The sequence below is a fragment of the Telmatherina bonti genome (genome assembly GCF_933228915.1).
Source record: "Telmatherina bonti genome assembly, chromosome: 23".
In the NCBI taxonomy this organism is placed as follows: Eukaryota; Metazoa; Chordata; class Actinopteri; order Atheriniformes; family Telmatherinidae; genus Telmatherina; species Telmatherina bonti.
Window position 1 is genome coordinate 19,566,590 of NC_136632.1, and position 18,240 is coordinate 19,584,829.

Here is an 18,240-nt window from a genome sequence, read left to right on the forward strand (position 1 = left end):
CAGTTTGGACATGAAACAAAATGTACATAAAAGCCAGATAGTTACACCACTGCCAGTAGTGTGTTGCTATTGGTATCATTGGCTGAGAGATGTTAGAAATGACGTTTCACAGTGTATCATTCACAGTTTTCATAATGTTGCAGTGGGGAAGGGGGCCCCTGGAACACTCTGGGCCCAGGGGCCTGTGCACTTTTATTACGACCCTGACTTTACCGATGATGATATAGGCCATCACCATATGCAGGAGGTCATGTAGTCATACACTGAAATGGATTAAAAGTGTAGTGTATCGTATTTTTTATTTTATTTTATTTTATTTTTTTTATGTGCCTGAGGAGTCCACTGTATGTCTGTATTAATGAAATGAAATTAAATAAATGAAATGAAAAATACTTTCTTAATTCCCAAAGGGAAATTAAATATTGTAGTATATAATTAACTTCAGGAGGTCTTGTTCCGGAGGCTGATGGCTGCTGGCAGGAAAGATCTTCTATATCTTTTAGTCTTACAGTGGACCTGAAGAAGCCTCTCACCGAACACACTTTGTTGTTTCTTCACTGTGTTGTGGAGAAGAATCCTCCATCCTCATCTTCATCAGCTTGTGCAGCATTCTTCTTTGGACAATCAGCTCCAGCGGCTCAAGAGTTATCTAAGCACAGAATCAGCTTTCTTGTTTGTTCAGTTTCTTGATCAGTTTTAAGAACATTATATAAACGAAGTGAGGAAGCCCTTATGTCAGATCACTCACATATAAATTATTTAAATTCAAGTTAATAGGTTGCAGCAATATTTTTATGAATAATCCAAGCCAAATACTTTAGTAAGACTATAGCATCACTAAAAACAAAAAAGATAGCTAATTTATGGTGTGTGAATATTTGCATCATACCTCCAAATGGTAAAGAACCGGATAATACAGACTCAGCTTGGGCCTTGACTCAACATGTAGCCTACAACAGAAATAATATTGATTTTCTTTACTAGTAAATTGTAATTAGAAATATTAAACTAGTCTGGAGTTTGATGCCAGCAGCCCATGTGGCTTTACTGATGATGTTATGATGTTATGAAGATCTTGCAGAGCCATTAAGGACCTAAAAGTTGTGCGACAGTGGTATCAATCCTTCTCTGCAATTTTCCATTAAGAAACTGATCACTGCCAAACCATACTTGGTCACAACCACAACCAAGTCCTGCTTTGAAAAATAATTCTTTGGTGAATGTACATTTTACATCCAATCCTGAGTCCCATGCCGAACACCAATTGGTCTGCTAATTGTAGAATTTCCCTTAATGGAGTTATTATATATTCTGCAAAATTGTCTGGTTTTTTTTCAGTCTCATGAGTTCCTACATACTGATATCAGATGAATAAAGCTTTAAAAAAAATACAGATTTCAAATTTTGTTCAATATCACATCTCTTGAAGTTTGTAAATAAAACAAAATAAAAATTAATTAAAATATTGGCACTTCTGTCCTTCTTTGTTTGTTTCTTTCTTTCATAGTTATCCACAGATTTAACAAGACAATAACACTGATTTATTCTACATCTCAAGGGATGTGTAAGTCATCTCTTGGTCTATAAAGCCATTTGTAATATTGGTGTAAGCCAAAAAAAAAAAAAAAAAACAGAGAGAGAGAGAGAGGTAAAAAAAAAAAAGAGTATAAAATATACATATATATATATATATATGTTTGCAATTAGCCTAAGAGAGGGAACAGTTTGTCATTGTGGAGGTATGAGACCTGACTGACCTGAACTGATGATAGAAGGGGAGCAAAACTTAAGATATTCCAAAAATACAGGTTATATGGATTGCAACCATGATGGATCCAGGTGCACTATCTTCCAAATATCTAGTAAATTAACAACTTTGTCAGTATATTTATTTATATTTATTTATTATTTATATTATATTTATTTATATTTATACTGAATTCACATTACTATGTAGTTATTAACTTCTGTTGTGAAACTGATAATGCTATAGAACAATTATAGATGTTATATGTAGCATTAACATGATTGATTTGTAAAGTAATTTAGACAAAATATAAAGGCTCCTATTTTAAAAACAGACTTTGAATGACAAAAAGACAACAAGAATGTCCTGACTTTGTATATGTCATCCATTTGGATGAAATCTTTTCTGTTTACATTGTCTCCCTGTTTTTTCCAGAAAACTCTGGCTTTGTCCCACGATCTAATGGCACACATGATTAATAGAACATCCTAAATTGATGATAAATCTGAGCAAATGAATGGATGAAAAGGCACATTATCCTAATTTTTAAAAGTTAAACCCTCGGCAGCCACCAGATGTCAGCATTTACCAAAACATTAGCATTTCCAAGCCTTTATTTGAATCTTGCGCAGTATATAAACACATGCGTTATACAAATCACAATTTAGAGATATAAATCTAATCTATATCCAAGTAGACATATATGGCAAGATTGTACCTCTTGTGTCCCACTAAGTCACATTGTAAGTTTACAACAGTTACTCTTTACATAACACAAAATATAATTGTTTATATTTCCAAATGAACACATCCTACCTTTTTTCTTAATTTGTTTAGTACGGTCATTGCTAGATATAAATTTATGCCCAACTAGTAAAATACCAATTTTCAAAGAAAGTGACGTAGTGATACGTAATACTGATTTATCGCTGAAAGATCTGAAGCGATCTAAATGAAAAATGACGGATCACGTCCTGTTCAGCCAGGAAATTCAGACGATCACCGAGCAGATATAAACCAAGGAAATTTATGTCGTGTAAATTTACCATGTATATCGGAAATAGTGTGTCCCTTCAAAATAAAATAATTTCCACCGCTATTACATAATTTTTTTTTTTACCGAAATTAAAAGAAACTCCACCTAGTTCAGCCCTGCATACTTATACAAATAATTACAGAGGTAAATATTTTGTGTCTATTAAATTTATTGCAATTTTAAAACATAAAAAAAAAAATTATGGGAGTTTTTACTATGAAATACAGAAACGGAACTATAGAATTTTCCGGTTTCCTCCAACTGCCCACTCAAACCAAGGGACTGAATTGTGTGCGACCGCATTGATGACCAAAAAAAAAAAAAAAAAAATAGACTGAATTAATAGCTAACAGTCAGCAGAGAATATTCCTGAATTAGTTTAATTAAATCATGAATCTCTCGCACTTAAAATTTGGATCGACGTGACGTTGCTTTGCCGATGAGAGCGCGAGCCATCATCCTCCAGAGAAATAAACATTTAACGTCCACGGCTAACAGTTAGCAGCCGGACAGTATACTTTACAACCAGCGTTTATTTCTCCAAAGCCAGCCATCTAGACAACAGGAAGACCCCAAGCGAAGCAAAGGTGAGTGTCACAATAACTCAACACTAGAAACCTAAAACTCCGTCATTAACCCCCCCCCGCTGTTTATTAGAGGCGGATAGCTTAATTGCTAATTCCTCATGTGTCTATGTGGCAGGGTGACTGCAGTTGAGAAATGCGTGTTATTATGTAATAAATCAGAATTAGGGGCACTGATGTGAACGTGTAGCAGCTTCTTCTCACTGCGTTTCACTTCCGCCTGTTTGTCTTAGCTCGTGCTATAAACACTTTCACTTAAAGTCCTCACCGTCTTAGCCAACCGCAACCATGCGTGAGGGACTCCGCATGTTGCGTGCAGCAAGTGGTGAATAAAATGTCACAACCAGTTTGGACTTCTTGCAGGCCAATGTGTATAAATGATGCACAAAAGAAAGATCTGAATAGTTCAGTTTTGAGAAGGGTTTTGGCGGTACTGTGACCACTGTTTCCACCCCCAGCTGTTTACATGTGAGCCTCCTGCATCATCTTCAGTCATATGATCCTGCTGCAGTGTTGCATTCTGCAGCCTTTCCAGTTCTGGTGCTCTGTTACCACTTTCACTTGGCAGGAGCCAGAGGCAGGAACAGGAGACTGACAAGGAGAAGTCTTCCTAATTGTGTCAGGCAACTGGTGCATCCTATCAGATACCAGGCTGTCACCTCCGATTTCACAAAGCTTTCTCTGCCATTATTTCAGTCCAGTTTCTGTATTTAGCATCCACATTAGCTTTTACAGCTGGAAGCAAATACTGCATCAGCTGGCCTGCATCTGAAGATTTTTTTGAACCCCTTTAGTGCAGGAGATGCCTTTTTTTTTTGCATAGAGATGATCATATTTGATCATCCATGCAAACTTTCAAGAGGAGCTATGCAAGGTCACTATTAAAACCAGTGCATTTGTTAGTCAAATGGAGTTTCCATCCATCTTTTCGTCAAACCACAACGTGTTGACTCCATACTACCCAGGTGCCCACATGTAGCCTTGAATTTGAATGCTGAGTCTGCTTTGGGAGCACCAGAATAGTATCATAGCTCGAGACCTGTCGTGGGGAAACACGCTATAAATAATTTCTCTGGGTTTGTTGAGTATCATTGAGCTGAAACGGGAAACTGAACCAGATTCCACAGAGCAATACAAGCAGCTGATGTGAGCAGAGCGGGAGCTAAAAAGAATTGTATTTATTTTTATAAAGACACAGCTTTGAGGAAAACCTCTTTTTTTTTGCTCAACTTAATTGATTTATTATTTTTTCATTGACTTGTCTATTTTTTTATTGTTGTAATTTCAAGGTCTGCAAATTGTGAAAGCCTGTGATGTGGCTCTTTTAATGCACATATTTTAAAACTATTAAACAACCCATCCCCATAATAATCATTAATAATGACACAAATATTATTGAGTGAAATTGTTTCAATCCAGCAAAGCCCTATCTATTTACATTTACAGTTATTGTTACATTTTGGAAATATCTCTTGAGGAGACCCCTGGCTATGAATAATTGCATGTTGGTGCAATGCTTAACTTAGAATGCATAATTAAATGCAGCTGCTTAGTTATGTTTTTCCTGCATGCCATCCATTTCACAAGGCTGTGCAAGCAAATATGTTCGGGATTCAGAATTCTGCATAAATCCATGTTTGACCAGTTTGACTACTTCTAGTGTTGTGTCTACAGTTTTCTTTATAATGTTCATGTTGCGTTTGAAAATGGATGAGTAACCAGACGATGTAAATGAAACAAGTTGTAGAGTTTTTTTGTTTCTTTTACATGAACCTCATTTAAAGCCACTTGATTCTTTTCCTGTGTGCAGTTTCCTCTTTGTTCAGCAGCAGCTAAATGTTCCCAAGGGGTTTTTGTGTGGTCCATGAGGGTACTAAAATGAGCATTTGTTGTTGGTACTGTCAGATGTTGTCAGGGATTTCTGTTGATGATTACATAATGTCTAACAGTATCAGCCTTAGTCACCACATCCTGCTGTTTAGACATATTTTATATAAAGAAAGAAAAGATTCTTCTCCTTTTCAGCCATTCTGTTGTGGACTTAGTGATGTGTTCTGGATCATTTTTTGTTTTATGAAATGATTTTATCTTGCCTTTTGACTCCAGAATGACTGGGTTCACAGAGAAAGTCATGGTTAACTCATTGACTGCAGGGTGCTCAGATACTGTAGAACGAGCCTAAATAATCCCTCCCCTACCTCACCTGTGTTTGACAGGAGGTATGTGGCATTTGTGGTGATTAGACATTCTGCCCTGTTCTCACTTGTGTATCATATGTACAAAGAACATTGTTGCAGACGTTTTGTGGTTTGTTGTGGTGCAATGTTAAAAAGCTAATCTGAGCTGCCATGTTCACATTACAGAGAAGAAGCTTTGTCCTGGCAGTCCTCCCAAACAAGCTTTTTCTGTTCCTGTTGTCATGAATTTTAACATTTAAGGATGCATTTAGATCAGAATACTCTGCTAGGTTCTGTCTGATTGGGTACTTGGCACAGTTGTAGGGGGGTGTATTCATGCAAAAACGAGATCACGTTCATGCTGCACTTTGGTAAAATGAGCCAAAGCATTACAATAATATATCCCCCTTATCTCCAAAGGTGGTGCTGCGCTAGTATTTAGTTTAGTATTTAGCAAACGAGAGGACAAGACCCATGTGAAGAAGGAAACTGTTTCCTTCACTTGCAAGCTAAACATGGAGCACAAAACTATCGCTTTTTTTTTTTTTTTTTTTTAATTTCTTCTTATGCAAGTATACTGCAGAAATACACTGCAACAATGGACACTGTTTTAACAACATTCAAGGCAAAGGATCCTTAACGCGATCAGTATGTATTTATCATAGGGTATTTACCCAATGCAATACTACACCAAGTGCAGGAAGTGACTTTTTTTGGTAGTTCACTTCCTGTATTTGGTTCACTTGAAACGGACGGAGACCTGCATTTGTGGGTGGACCGAGGTCGCTTCTTCGGTCCAAATCAGAATTCGTTTGGCACATTTACATTTCCCTAAATGAAGCAGACTTTCTGAGCAAAAAGACTAAGATTTGAATCAAAAAGGCTGATGTGAATGTGGCCTAACGTGCTACCTGAGGCCTTGTAGAGTCGGAAATGTACCTCATGTGGTATATGCCCTTTCTCATATGCCCTTTCTATTACACCCTGGCTGGGAGGGTTAATTTGCCGGTATACCCATTCCTGGTAAGGTTGACAAATGTCTTGAGCTGTCCTATAACCTTTTCCCAGGTTGATAAGCAGCAGCAGTTGAGTCTGTAAGGTAATTGCTACTAGTAAGAATTTTGCCAACACACACCTAAGCTCTCCAGATTGGCAAACTGATAAAACTGATAATTGATTATGTATCTGTACATATCCACATCTGTGTAGTATTCCTATGTACATAATGCACTGCTTCTGCATTTTGCCAAAGACACGTGTCTCTCTGAAATTGTATTTATTGAATTTGAAGACTTGGTGAAGACTTGGTAATTTTTTTTTTATGTCCTGACTCCTGATCAATGAAACCTTTGAAATGAACAAAGGAACCGCTCTTAATACATGCTGTATTTAAGGAGTAGGCATTTTTATCAGGAAGTTCAGCTCTCCAATGGTTAAATATTTTGCAGCAAAGCATCTTTTTCATACACAGAACATCACAAAACTGTGAAGCAGGAAAAAACCGCTGGAGTTTGTGTTCATGAATAATGAGAAAGAACACGCTAAGTGCTTATCTCAGCTGATTCCAATAGGAAGTAATATGTTGAAGCATTAGAGTCATGAGACATATAGTTAGTATTTTTAGTCTTTAATCGTATTTACTCATTTTAAAAGCCTTCACAGCCGTCATGTTACAAGACCGCAACGCAACCCTCTCAGCCCTCGTTAAATACACACTCACCTGTCAGCAAGTACCGTAACAGGCCTTATCTTTTCTGCCTCCCCGTTATTTATGCCGGCTATCACTAATGCTTTGATGCTCATGAAGTTATTGAAATGCCAAGTCCAGTGCAGCAGTTCAGGTTAATCTTTCCCACTGGGCCGCTGGCTGTGGAACGGTTGATTGGATGCGTTTGCTCTGACAAATGCCAGATGTGCTCAAAGTGAGATAGTTGCCTCTCGCCATACGTCAGTGTGGATTTATCCAATAGCCACACACAGAAGAGGCTGATTTTTGCCCTGCTTTTCCCTCGTGAGATCTTCAACTTCTTTCATGAACATCTGAAAGAAAGCAGCCATATTTATGAAAACAGCTGCTGAGATTCCACTGAAACTATACTGCAATGTTTACATTTCCTTTTATTATTCCTTGACTCCTCATTCTCATCTATCAAACAACACTGAGCAAACAGACTTTTAATTAGCTTATTTTATAACACTACAGCAATGACAGTGGTTGATTCAGTGGGATACCTTGTGGTGGTCTTGCAGCAGGAACACTTCTTTGTTGGTGATGAAGGAGTGGGGGCGCTTCAAGCCCTTTTTAAGTGTCCTGACCCATTAACTTCACTGTTCAGCAGCATTAGAGTCCAGGAACAAGACTTGAGTTGTATGGGCATTTTAATTCTGTCTACCTGAACTGCTGCTTCATCATACATTGCAAGGAGATCTTCTCTCATCTCAAAAAGTTGCTCTGTATTTTATGTAAGGCGGGTGGTCTCCATAACTAAATTACTCTTAACTGCTTCAAGTCAGGGGTGTCAAATGCATTTCAGTTGAGCGGCCACATACGACACAATTTGATCAAGAGTAAAATAGTAAAGTGCACTAAATAAGTAGACTATCAAAATGTTCACATCTAAGAAATTATTGTTTTAAAGATGAACACCCTGAAATATCTTGAGGAAAAACAAAAACAGTTTCAGCAGCATTTTTCCTGTTTCTTATTTAATGTGAATTAATTTTACAGATCATAATGCATCGCTTACATCTAAAAACATTTACAGAAATATAAAAGAAAAAAATACAGTATATGACATAATAGTTAGTGTAACTTGTCAAGAGTTGGAAGGTTTTGTTTTTTTATGTATCTGTACATATCCACATCTGTGTAGTATTCCTATGTACATAAGTTGACCTACATTATCTGTTGAGCAATAAAGAATAAAAGGTGGAAGAATTGATGCCTCTGCATTATAAATGTTTTATATTTATATTATATTTATATATAGTGGGCATTGTGTTTTATACAAAGGAAAAAAAAACCTCCAGTTACAAAATTAGAATATGCATTTAGTTGTATTCAAAAGAAAGATGCAAGTAATGCTTTTAATGTCATTCTCATATTTATAAGATTTATTGTGCAGGCCAGTACACTGCGGTGGGCCAATTCTGGCCCTTGAATCCCCTGTGTGTATATATATATATAGATGTATGTATATGTGTACATTTTTTATATGTATATATTTATATACATTTTTTTAAAGGCAAAAAAACACTCAAAAGCATCTGTTTAATGGTGAAGCATCTGTTTAATGGTAAAATTATTTCAGGAGTGAGTCACACCACTCACACAAAAGAATCCTACTTTGCTTCATAACTGGCACAACGGCCTGCCAGACTGTTGCAAGACAATACTCACAATCCACCTTAAAAAGATGTCTGAATTCATGAGGTGACTCATAAATTGTAGTGTGAATGAAGGTGGTGTGGAACTGGCAGCATAGACTTTCATATAATTTGTGACAGTACAAAAGGGAAAACTGTTTCTGCAGGAAAAACCAACAGATGGCTCCCAGATGGGTCTGTTGTCACTGTTTTTTGCAACAGAGACATAGAGATCATCAGATTTTAAATGGTAAATAAAAGTCAGCATGCTCATAGGAACCAGATATACAAGTATGTCTGTCTATTAACTAGGCTGACCCGCCTGAATAAAGTCTATGTGAGACAACACTGGTAGCTCTGCTAGACTAATGACCACACCTAGCATTTTACTGTGCACTAGCACAATAAGAAGAAAATGATAAAGGTTGTTCAGCTGATTATAGTTGTTGAGTTATTTGCAGACGCAACTATGGAGAGTTAAAGCTGTTTGGAGGAATCAGTCAGCTTAATAGTATCACTCTTTTGATTGATTAGCTTAAAACTTAAACTAGCAGCGAGTGTTTGTGTGGCAAGCTTTGTTAAAATAACAGGCAAAATAACAAGCTCACCACTCATTACAAATATAACCACCCATTAGCATATTAGTGTAAACATCACCAGTGCTAATATTATTCAACACTGTTCTGCAGTCTAGACTTTAGCTCTGATAAACAAGAAAGATAGCTTGCAACCCTGCATGCAGCTACTGTTTTGAAGCTGTCAGTGCATCTCTCACCATGGTTTCCTTATATACCTTCTTTTGCATCTGTGTTTTTGTTAATGGATGGCATTTAAGCACTACCTGCTGCTAAGTTTGTGCAGTATTTCCACAAATTGTTCACGCAATATTTATTTTAGTAATGTTTCCCACCACCTTTTCCCAAAAAATAGCACACATTTTTCTTTTTAAGGTTTTAAGTTAGGTAAAAATAATCAAAAAAGTGCTGGATGGTGGTTTGGTCTCTTACAGAGTGTCTGGAAAAGCATTTGCCTGTTTTTTCCTGTGAGCTGGTGAGAGACCAGTCCCTTTGTTCTACACGGAGATCCTAAACTGTGAGATATGGTTAAGAATTAAGCCTTTGGCTATGTGCTGTTTTTAATCTTACTTTCTCTCAGTCTAGTTGATGTTCTGTTCAGTTTCTTGCCTCGCTTAGGGCAAAACTAACTGTGCACTCACCCAGATTTTCGTCCATAGGCTTGTTTGCAGATTTTTTAGATGAGGATTTTAGGTAGAAAGTGTTTTTAGTTGACATCATGAAAGTAAGCCGCAATGGATTACGCAATAGGTTGTTTATTTGAAGTCAGACTGTTTTAAACCTTCAGGGAACCAGCACAAAAACAAGTGAAGGTCAGAGCATAGAGGTGCTCTGACTTAATTATGGAAATTTATTTGAACTTTTTTGATGCCACAGGATAAGAGAGTTCAAGAACACTGAAGGGCTTTAAAAAAAGTTCATAACAACTAAATGTTTAAAATTGTTTTAAGTAAAAAAATTCAAATACGTATTATTATTCACCCTACCTGCAGATGTGTCACTGTTGTCGCCATCCACATAAGCATCTGTGCTGTCCTGTGATACAGTGTGTAATTATTTATTTATTTATTTTTTTGGGGGGCATTTTAAATACACAAACCTTTTTTTCTGACCATCATATTGTTTTGTCATAAAACACTCACAATAGGAAGTCTTTTGTAGGCAGCAGGTATCCCCTGCACCTGGACCTCCTCGTAAACAACAACAATGCAGGAACCCAACCTAAAGGGAAAAATGGGTTCATGTTTTATCTCTTAGAAACCATTGTTTTTATTTATTATTTGTCATTAGGCATGCTTCATGGGCAAGTCACATCAAACACTGGTGTTTAAATCATGCAATTTGTGGTTAGCTGACGAAGTCAACTTGATAACGGCATCAAGGATTGAGTAGATGTCGACCCCAGAGGAAGGATTCAGGATTTGCAAAATGCTCTTGTTACTGTTTCAAGGTTTATATATGTAGCAGAGCAGTGAGTCAGGACTAACTGTGGCGACATTGCTCTTATCCAAAGACTGGAAGGAGTGGTTGTTTAAGGGCGAAAATGGTTCATTATATGCACATATGAAACCTCAACTGAACTGGATGCCTTCAGGAGATTTTTCAGCATGAAAGCATTTTTATGTTAAACAGTGCCTGAACCTTCCTGTCTACAAACAACCAAACCAGTCAAAATTTTAAAAACAGCTCCTTATGCACGTGCGTGTCTCTTATGTTTAGTCTGTAAAATTGTTGGTTTGGACTTGGCATCTTTTAAAACAGCAATGATCAATTGTGGTGCTCAAGAACCACTGCTTTGCCTATTTAAGGTGTCTTCCTTCACCAATAACTTGATTTGGATTAATGGACCCCTCATCAAGTCCTTTCAACCCTGTTAATGAGCCATTTATTGCAGTCAAGTGTGTTAAAGTGTAAAAACACGTGAAACGGACAAGGCAGTTGTACATGAGGACTGGAACTGAGAAACACTTATCAAATTGATAATACAAATGATCTCTCTCTCTCTCTCTCTCTCTCTCTCTCTCTCTCTCTCTCTCTCTCTCTCTCTCTCTCTCTCTCTCTCTCTCTCTCTCTCTCTCTATATATATATATATATATATATATATATATATATATATATATATATATATATATATGTATATATATACGTATATATATACATATACATACAAAATAGGAATAAATGGTCTATAACCATGTGGGTAAGAATTAGCAGACTGTCATGAAAAAAAGATAAGATTTGCTTTATTTATCCACGTTGAGAAATTGTATTGTAGTAGCAGCATCAATATCAGAAATATAAATGCAGTATATCTATAGGTCTTATATATATACACACACATAGCAGCAAGTATATTTACATAGGATAAGAATAAAATGAAAAGTTCAACACGGTTCAGCTGAATAGGTTTGTAGGGCACCTGAGATCATGCATTAATGCAGTTATGTGAGCACAGCTCTGACAGATAGAGATGAGTTATGGAGTTATATTAATGGGAGGAACTCTGATTTGCCAATTAATCTAATTAGTGCAAGTCAACACCATAACATTTATTCCCTCTTAAAATCAATACTGTTCAGTGCTTCTGTAATGAACTGATCCGTTAGCCAACAGGAATCAACTGTTTTATCTGAGATATTCCAATATTTAGTCCTTCTGGGGTTTCAACTTTTGTTTCTTTGGTTTTTTGTTTTGCAATTTAAAATATTTGATTTTTGTATCAGTTTTTATGGAATGTTGTGGTAGTTTAAGACGATCTAAAAGTATCATTTAATAACAAAAAAAGAAGATATTTGTTGTACATACCATAATCATTTATTAAAATTCTGAAATAGACTCATAGATATTTGACTTATGGAATAATTATAGAACAGTCTTTAGGGGGCGCCTTGCTCCCCCAGCAGCAACCCCCGATCTTCCCAAGAAGGTCACATTAATTTTGTCCTCTCCTCTATATTGTGCATGGCAATATCCCTCTGTCATCAGTCGGCTGCCACCCCAATGTCAAAAACCTAGTGGAAACCGTTGCATAGATATTGTGTTTTATTGTAGAGAAATAATGTCTTTATTTGTCCTCCACCACAGTGATGCGGGATCAGTTTACCTCCACTTTCTTGCATGACTCAAGGAAACTTTCATAAACCTTAGTGGTGATGATAGTTGGCAAGTGCTTTTTTTAAAATTTTTTTTTTATTTATTTATTTTTATTGGTTTTGCCGGCTGCAGGCATGTAAGGCATATTGTTGCTATCCATTGTTTGCTAGCTACCGGCTCACGTTTCTCTTGGACACATCTGTACGTTCCAGTCACAAAATGAGAATCCCTGATTTGTCAAAGTTGCATAAAATTTTTGTGATCAGATCAAATTTCAGATGGAAACAATAATTCACGAGGACTGGCTGAATTTGTGTTAACAGTTGTGGCTGCAACATCATGGATTCCCAGAGGGACTGCCGAGTAAATTTAATACAAAAGAAAATTACAGACAAGCCTTTCCCAGAAAAAAAAAAGGTTTGCAAAAGCAGTTCGTTTTTTGCTTTTTAAGATGCAGTGCCTTAGGCAATTTCATTCTGTCATAGTTGCCTCTAAGCTTCTCTGCATTTTGCTTTTTTCTCAGTCCAGAATTGGATATTTTTTATATGCGCTTATCTTTAAAGAAGAGCTTAATCATGATTTGCAGAGAAATGATGCCAGTCGCATCTATTTTAGGTGGTTTAATTCTCTATGTCTATTTTTTATTTGTTTGATAGCTCTGTCTAGTCTTATAGGTGGAATTTGGATCTTGGTTTATCTTGGCTCAAGGGCAATGGAGTCTCATCAGCACCGAGCAGCAGGGGCAGCTCATATAGCATGTAGAGCGCAGCCGTCTTTGCTGTCACACAGAGGGAGCATGTACTGCTGCTCCACCGCTGACACCAGAAACCTTGCAGCCCTAGCCTACATTTCGGAGCAGGAGGGAGAAAAATATGGTGATGTCATCTTGAGGTCGCTCTCCCGTCTGCCTCTCTCTTTTCCTCTCTTAGAGGCTCTGTTGTGGAACACAATGGTGCTTTCTGCTGCTCGAGCTGCATGAGGTAGGTCCTTCATTCACTCCCCTGTTGTGCTCTTTGCGCACGTGCACGCTGCTTTGAACTGGTTTTATTCGCGTTGCCATGTTTGTGTGCTGTGATTTGCCAGCACTTGATGGCAATAAATCTAATCCCTACATGGTCATGTGTGTCATAGTTTTGGACTGTTTTCACATTCAGTTGACCAGCTGTGAAACAGTGAAGTCACATCACACAACAGGCTTTATGACGTGTCCTGATACAGTTCAACTGCTCCGAACGACTGCAGATGGTTGTCGAAATCCCAAGTTAAGATGAAGATGTGGGTGATTTTGCTCCAGATGCTGATGACACCAATCATGTGGCGATAACGTCTATTCTGTCATATTCCCACTCTCCTTTTTTTAAGGTCATTCTTTGGTTGCTGGAATATTGCTTTTGACCTTTATGCTCAACTTCCCTGTTTTTCTCTGGACTCCCAGATGTCCACGAATCCATCAAAATGCATCACTGGCACGCTTGCATAGTGACGCTTGAATCTACCCGCATTTCTGTCTCATGTCTTCTCTGTTATGCAAGGAGGATCGCATAGACAAACACACATCATCATTCCAATGAAGCTGGATGCGTCATACACGTTTTCATTTTGCAGCGCTGTTGTGGAGCTGTGGCTCTGTTCTCTCTAATCTTTTCCTCTGCGTTAGTGGCAGGGCTGGCTTGTTCTGAGTCAGTTAAAATGTGAGGAAGTGGCGTTTTTTTCCCCCTCTCATCATTGCACTGATCAATGCGAGGAGCCCACGGTGTCCTTGAGATTCTCTGTGTTGGGTGTTTCTCATTCTCCTCCCTTCTTGGCTCTGATGAATCAGATAAATGGATGTTAATGAGCGCTGAGTCACCTTGTTGCATCATAAAATGTTGATTTTTGCAGGGCGGTACACTTAGCCCCAGTTCTCTTTAGGTTTAAACTGTTTCAATAAACAGTCTGTATAAATATATAATATTTACATTTTTTTCCATCAACTTTACTCTCAGCTGTTTCCTCTGAGACAGCAGGCTTTCTCTTCTACACACAAGCCCTTCTGCTCAGTCAGTGGCAGACGATATCAAGCAGTGCTTCATTTGACCCTGTTTGTGTGCCAAATGCAACAGTATGAGCTGGCAATGGCATGGAAAATGGCTTTATTATAAGTGTGACATCAACTTTCTATTAGTCAAAGGAAGCACTTGTATGAATGTGTCTTACTGAGATGAGCAAAACTTGAATAAACTAAAATGAAATGAAGATCCAAGTAATCATCATTGTTAGCTTGTATCTCATATCCTGAATCCTGTTAACATAAATAAAAGTCAGCAATAATACATTTTACTTCCCCAGAAATGTTTAAGTACAGGAACATTTGAAATCTAACTCGGCAAATGTATCTATTTAGCATATTTAAGCAACATTTAATAGATTGTTTCATTAGTCTAGACAGTCATCACAATCATCAGTTCTGCTTAATTATTATTGACAATGATAATAACATTTTCTACTTTATTAATCCCAAATGGGAAATTATGCCCTGCATTTTACCCATCTCTAGCAGATAATGGAAAGCAATGGGCTGTCATATGTCAGTGCCTGGTGAGCAGTTGAGGATTTAAGGGCAGTTGTGATTGTCCTCTGTTGCTACATCCGGGACTGAAATCCAGGTCCTCCTGAACTTTACCGCCTCTGTAACCACTAGGCAATCCCTTCTAGAAAACGGGAACATTTTGGGTTTTTATTTTGTATGTTGGGACCACTGTACTTAGTATGTAACAACATAATATCATATTATTTTCTGCATTGATTGATTTTGATATAGTTTGTGAAGGTGATCAGCTTAAAAATCATACTAGTCTTTGCTTAGTTTTAACTGGGATTCATATTGAGTGTTATAGGGTGAGATAACGGTTTTCTATTTGGTGCTTGGCTGCAAGAACTAAAGCACTGAGTCACATCGGCCTACATCTTTCTCCTTTTTGAATCCAAACGTCTATATTAATGATTGAGTGGGGATTTTTCTTATTTATTTGTTAGATTGATTAATATCAACGGTTTGTCTAGACAAGTGGCACACATTTATAATATGGACATTAGGGCTGTGACGATATGCCTCTGTCCCGATTCAATTTGATTCAGATTTTTTGGGTGCCGATTCAATTTAAATTGCGATTCTCACAACTCTCCAAAAAAACAAAAAAAGATGTATACAACTTTTGTTTTTGCTCGTCATTTTTATTCATTTCAATGAGAAAAAAGCAACACAATAGTCGGATCATCATTCTGCTGCTGTAATGCCCAAGAAGACAAGTAAAAAGATCAATAAAAACAATAAAAATGACCAAAATTTTATAGCAGATTGATTTTATTTAAGCAAGCACAAGTCAGGCTTGATCTTTTAAACTTAGAGACAAAGCAGAAAAACAAACTTATGAGTTTTTTATGTGTCTCAAGTTTTATAAAATTCACATAAGAACAAATAAAATGCTTTATGAGATGTACCGTTACTAGCTAGATTCCTGTCTATTGGAGGAAATGGTCTATAGCGAGGTAAAGGGGTCTCTGATTATGAAATAGGATCTCTGGCTGATAGCAGCGCAAAGCTGTAAAGTCTGCAAGTAACTAGCATGGAGAGTAATTCTCCGTTTGCTTTTGGAAGGTCTGTATTCTCAGAGTTCTAAGAAGGCAATCCTCTGACTGCCAAATTGGTTGGTTATTATTCCTCACTGCCTGACCAACATGATTTAATTCTCTTTGAAGATGTCTCCCCCAAAGCAAGCCACCAAACTGGGACACAAGATTACATTGGTCCAATTCCCTCTGTCCCTGCTCTCTTAGTCTTTTCTACTTTTCTGTTGTTTTATTTTTACCCCTCTGAGAGCATTTTTTACAACACTGTTGAAGTATTAGCTCCTCATTCCTAGCAAGCTGATATTTTTAGAGCAGCTGCGTGTCGGTTGTGCTTCTACAGGAAACAGGGGATATAAAACTTGTATTATCTGTTGTCAAAAGCTGATGCATGGCAGATTTTAGATAGAAAACAGCTCTATATCACAGTCATTTGATTGTGCTGGCAGGCTTGGTGAGACATCATCTGGTGTGACAATCATTATGGATTCAGGAAGTCTAGTTTAAGTATTAAATATTGAACTTGAACACCACAGTGATTTAAAAATATTGTTATTGTTACAGTGATGATCTTGTTTTCTATTGTGATGTTATAAACAATTCATATACAGTTCTATGCACTATACTATAAATGTACCGTATTTTCGCAACTATAAAACACACTTAAAAGTCTTTTATTTTCTCCAAAATAGACAAAATGCCTTATGGTTGTGAAAATACGGTAGTAGTAAATTAAACATTTATGAGGAAAGCTTATAGTCGAAAACATCCCTAAAGAGTATCGTCCCCCTCAGGAAACAGATATACAGGAACATACTTTTTCCAGCTCTAGCTGCTTCATCACCTCTGAGCAATAAAGAAGCAGGAGAAGCCATATTTGAAAATATCACAAGGGTGTTTGGTCAAGAAGAAATTGCACCACACACTGCTTGGAGTTTGGATTCTGTTCCTGGAATGGAGAAAAAGATCGATGGCCAAACTGCATCACCATTACAGTCCCGTGCATTTCACAGCAGCGACTGCAGTGATGGACCGCTCTAGATGTACCTCTCCTACTGTCAGAGAGCCATTTCCCCTTTTGAAAATGAACAGTCACATCAGCACGCTCAGTTTAGGATCATGTAATAGCTGTTGCTTTCACCATCATCATAACATCACCGCTGCATATTCAATAAAAGCCCAAAATTTCCACTCTCATCTTCAAATAAAGAGTTTTCTGTGATGCATCAAGTTTTGTGTCCGAACTAAATTTTTCTCAGTGATATTTTTTGTAAATATTTGATAAACATGTGGACACGGTGGAACAGTGGTTAGCACTGTGGCCTCACAGCAGGAAGGTCACTGGTTCGATCCTTGGCTGGTGAGGGGTTTGGTCAGTGGCCTTTCTGTGTTGAGTTTGTATGTTCTCCCCGTGCGTGCATGGGTTCTCTCCGTGTACTCTGGCTACCTGCCACCATCCAAAGACATGCATGTTAGATTAATTGGTTACTCTAAATTGCCCATAGGAGTGAGTGTGCGCGTGAGTGGTTGTTTGTCTCTGTGTGGCCCTATGATGGACTGGCGAGCTGTCCAGGGTGTACCCTGCCTGTCGCCCAAAGCCAGCTGGGATAGGCTGGCTTTGGGATAGGCTCCAGCTTCCCTGCGACCCTGAATTGGATTAAGCGGTTCAGAAAATGAATGAATGAATGAATTTGATAATCCATAATGAAACCTGCACCTAACAGTGATTAGACATTGCTGCAATGTGATCTACACATGTTCAGAACAATGAATTCTGCATTCTGCTTTGTATTTGGTGTACAAACTAAAAGTAGCAGCAAGCAAAACCCTAAGGAATTTAAGCTATAACCTGTGAACTATTAGCTTAATAAACTTTCAATCTATTATTCTTACATTTAAAGCAATAATAATGTGTTCCATACCAGTAATGTCACATGAAGCAGACACTTGGCGCCTCTCTGTATCAAATTATGTGGCACTCATGTTTTGGCTCTGTGGGGATACCCCCTCAGACAGCATCTGTGTTTTCGGTTCTTCTGCCAATCCACAACTTTT

General features: G+C 37.6%; 1 protein-coding gene across 2 annotated transcripts in view; it reads left to right on the plus strand.

Annotated features, from left to right (window-relative positions):
• Nucleotides 1-3,073: 3,073 nt before the first annotated feature.
• osbpl8 (oxysterol binding protein-like 8) overlaps nt 3,074-18,240 on the plus strand; it is a 74,562-nt gene continuing 59,395 nt past the window's right edge. For both annotated transcript variants that reach the window (XM_079262870.1, XM_079262871.1), the window contains exon 1: nt 3,074-3,370. The gene's annotated coding sequence lies outside the window, so the exon portion shown is untranslated. The remainder of the gene's footprint in view (nt 3,371-18,240) is intronic.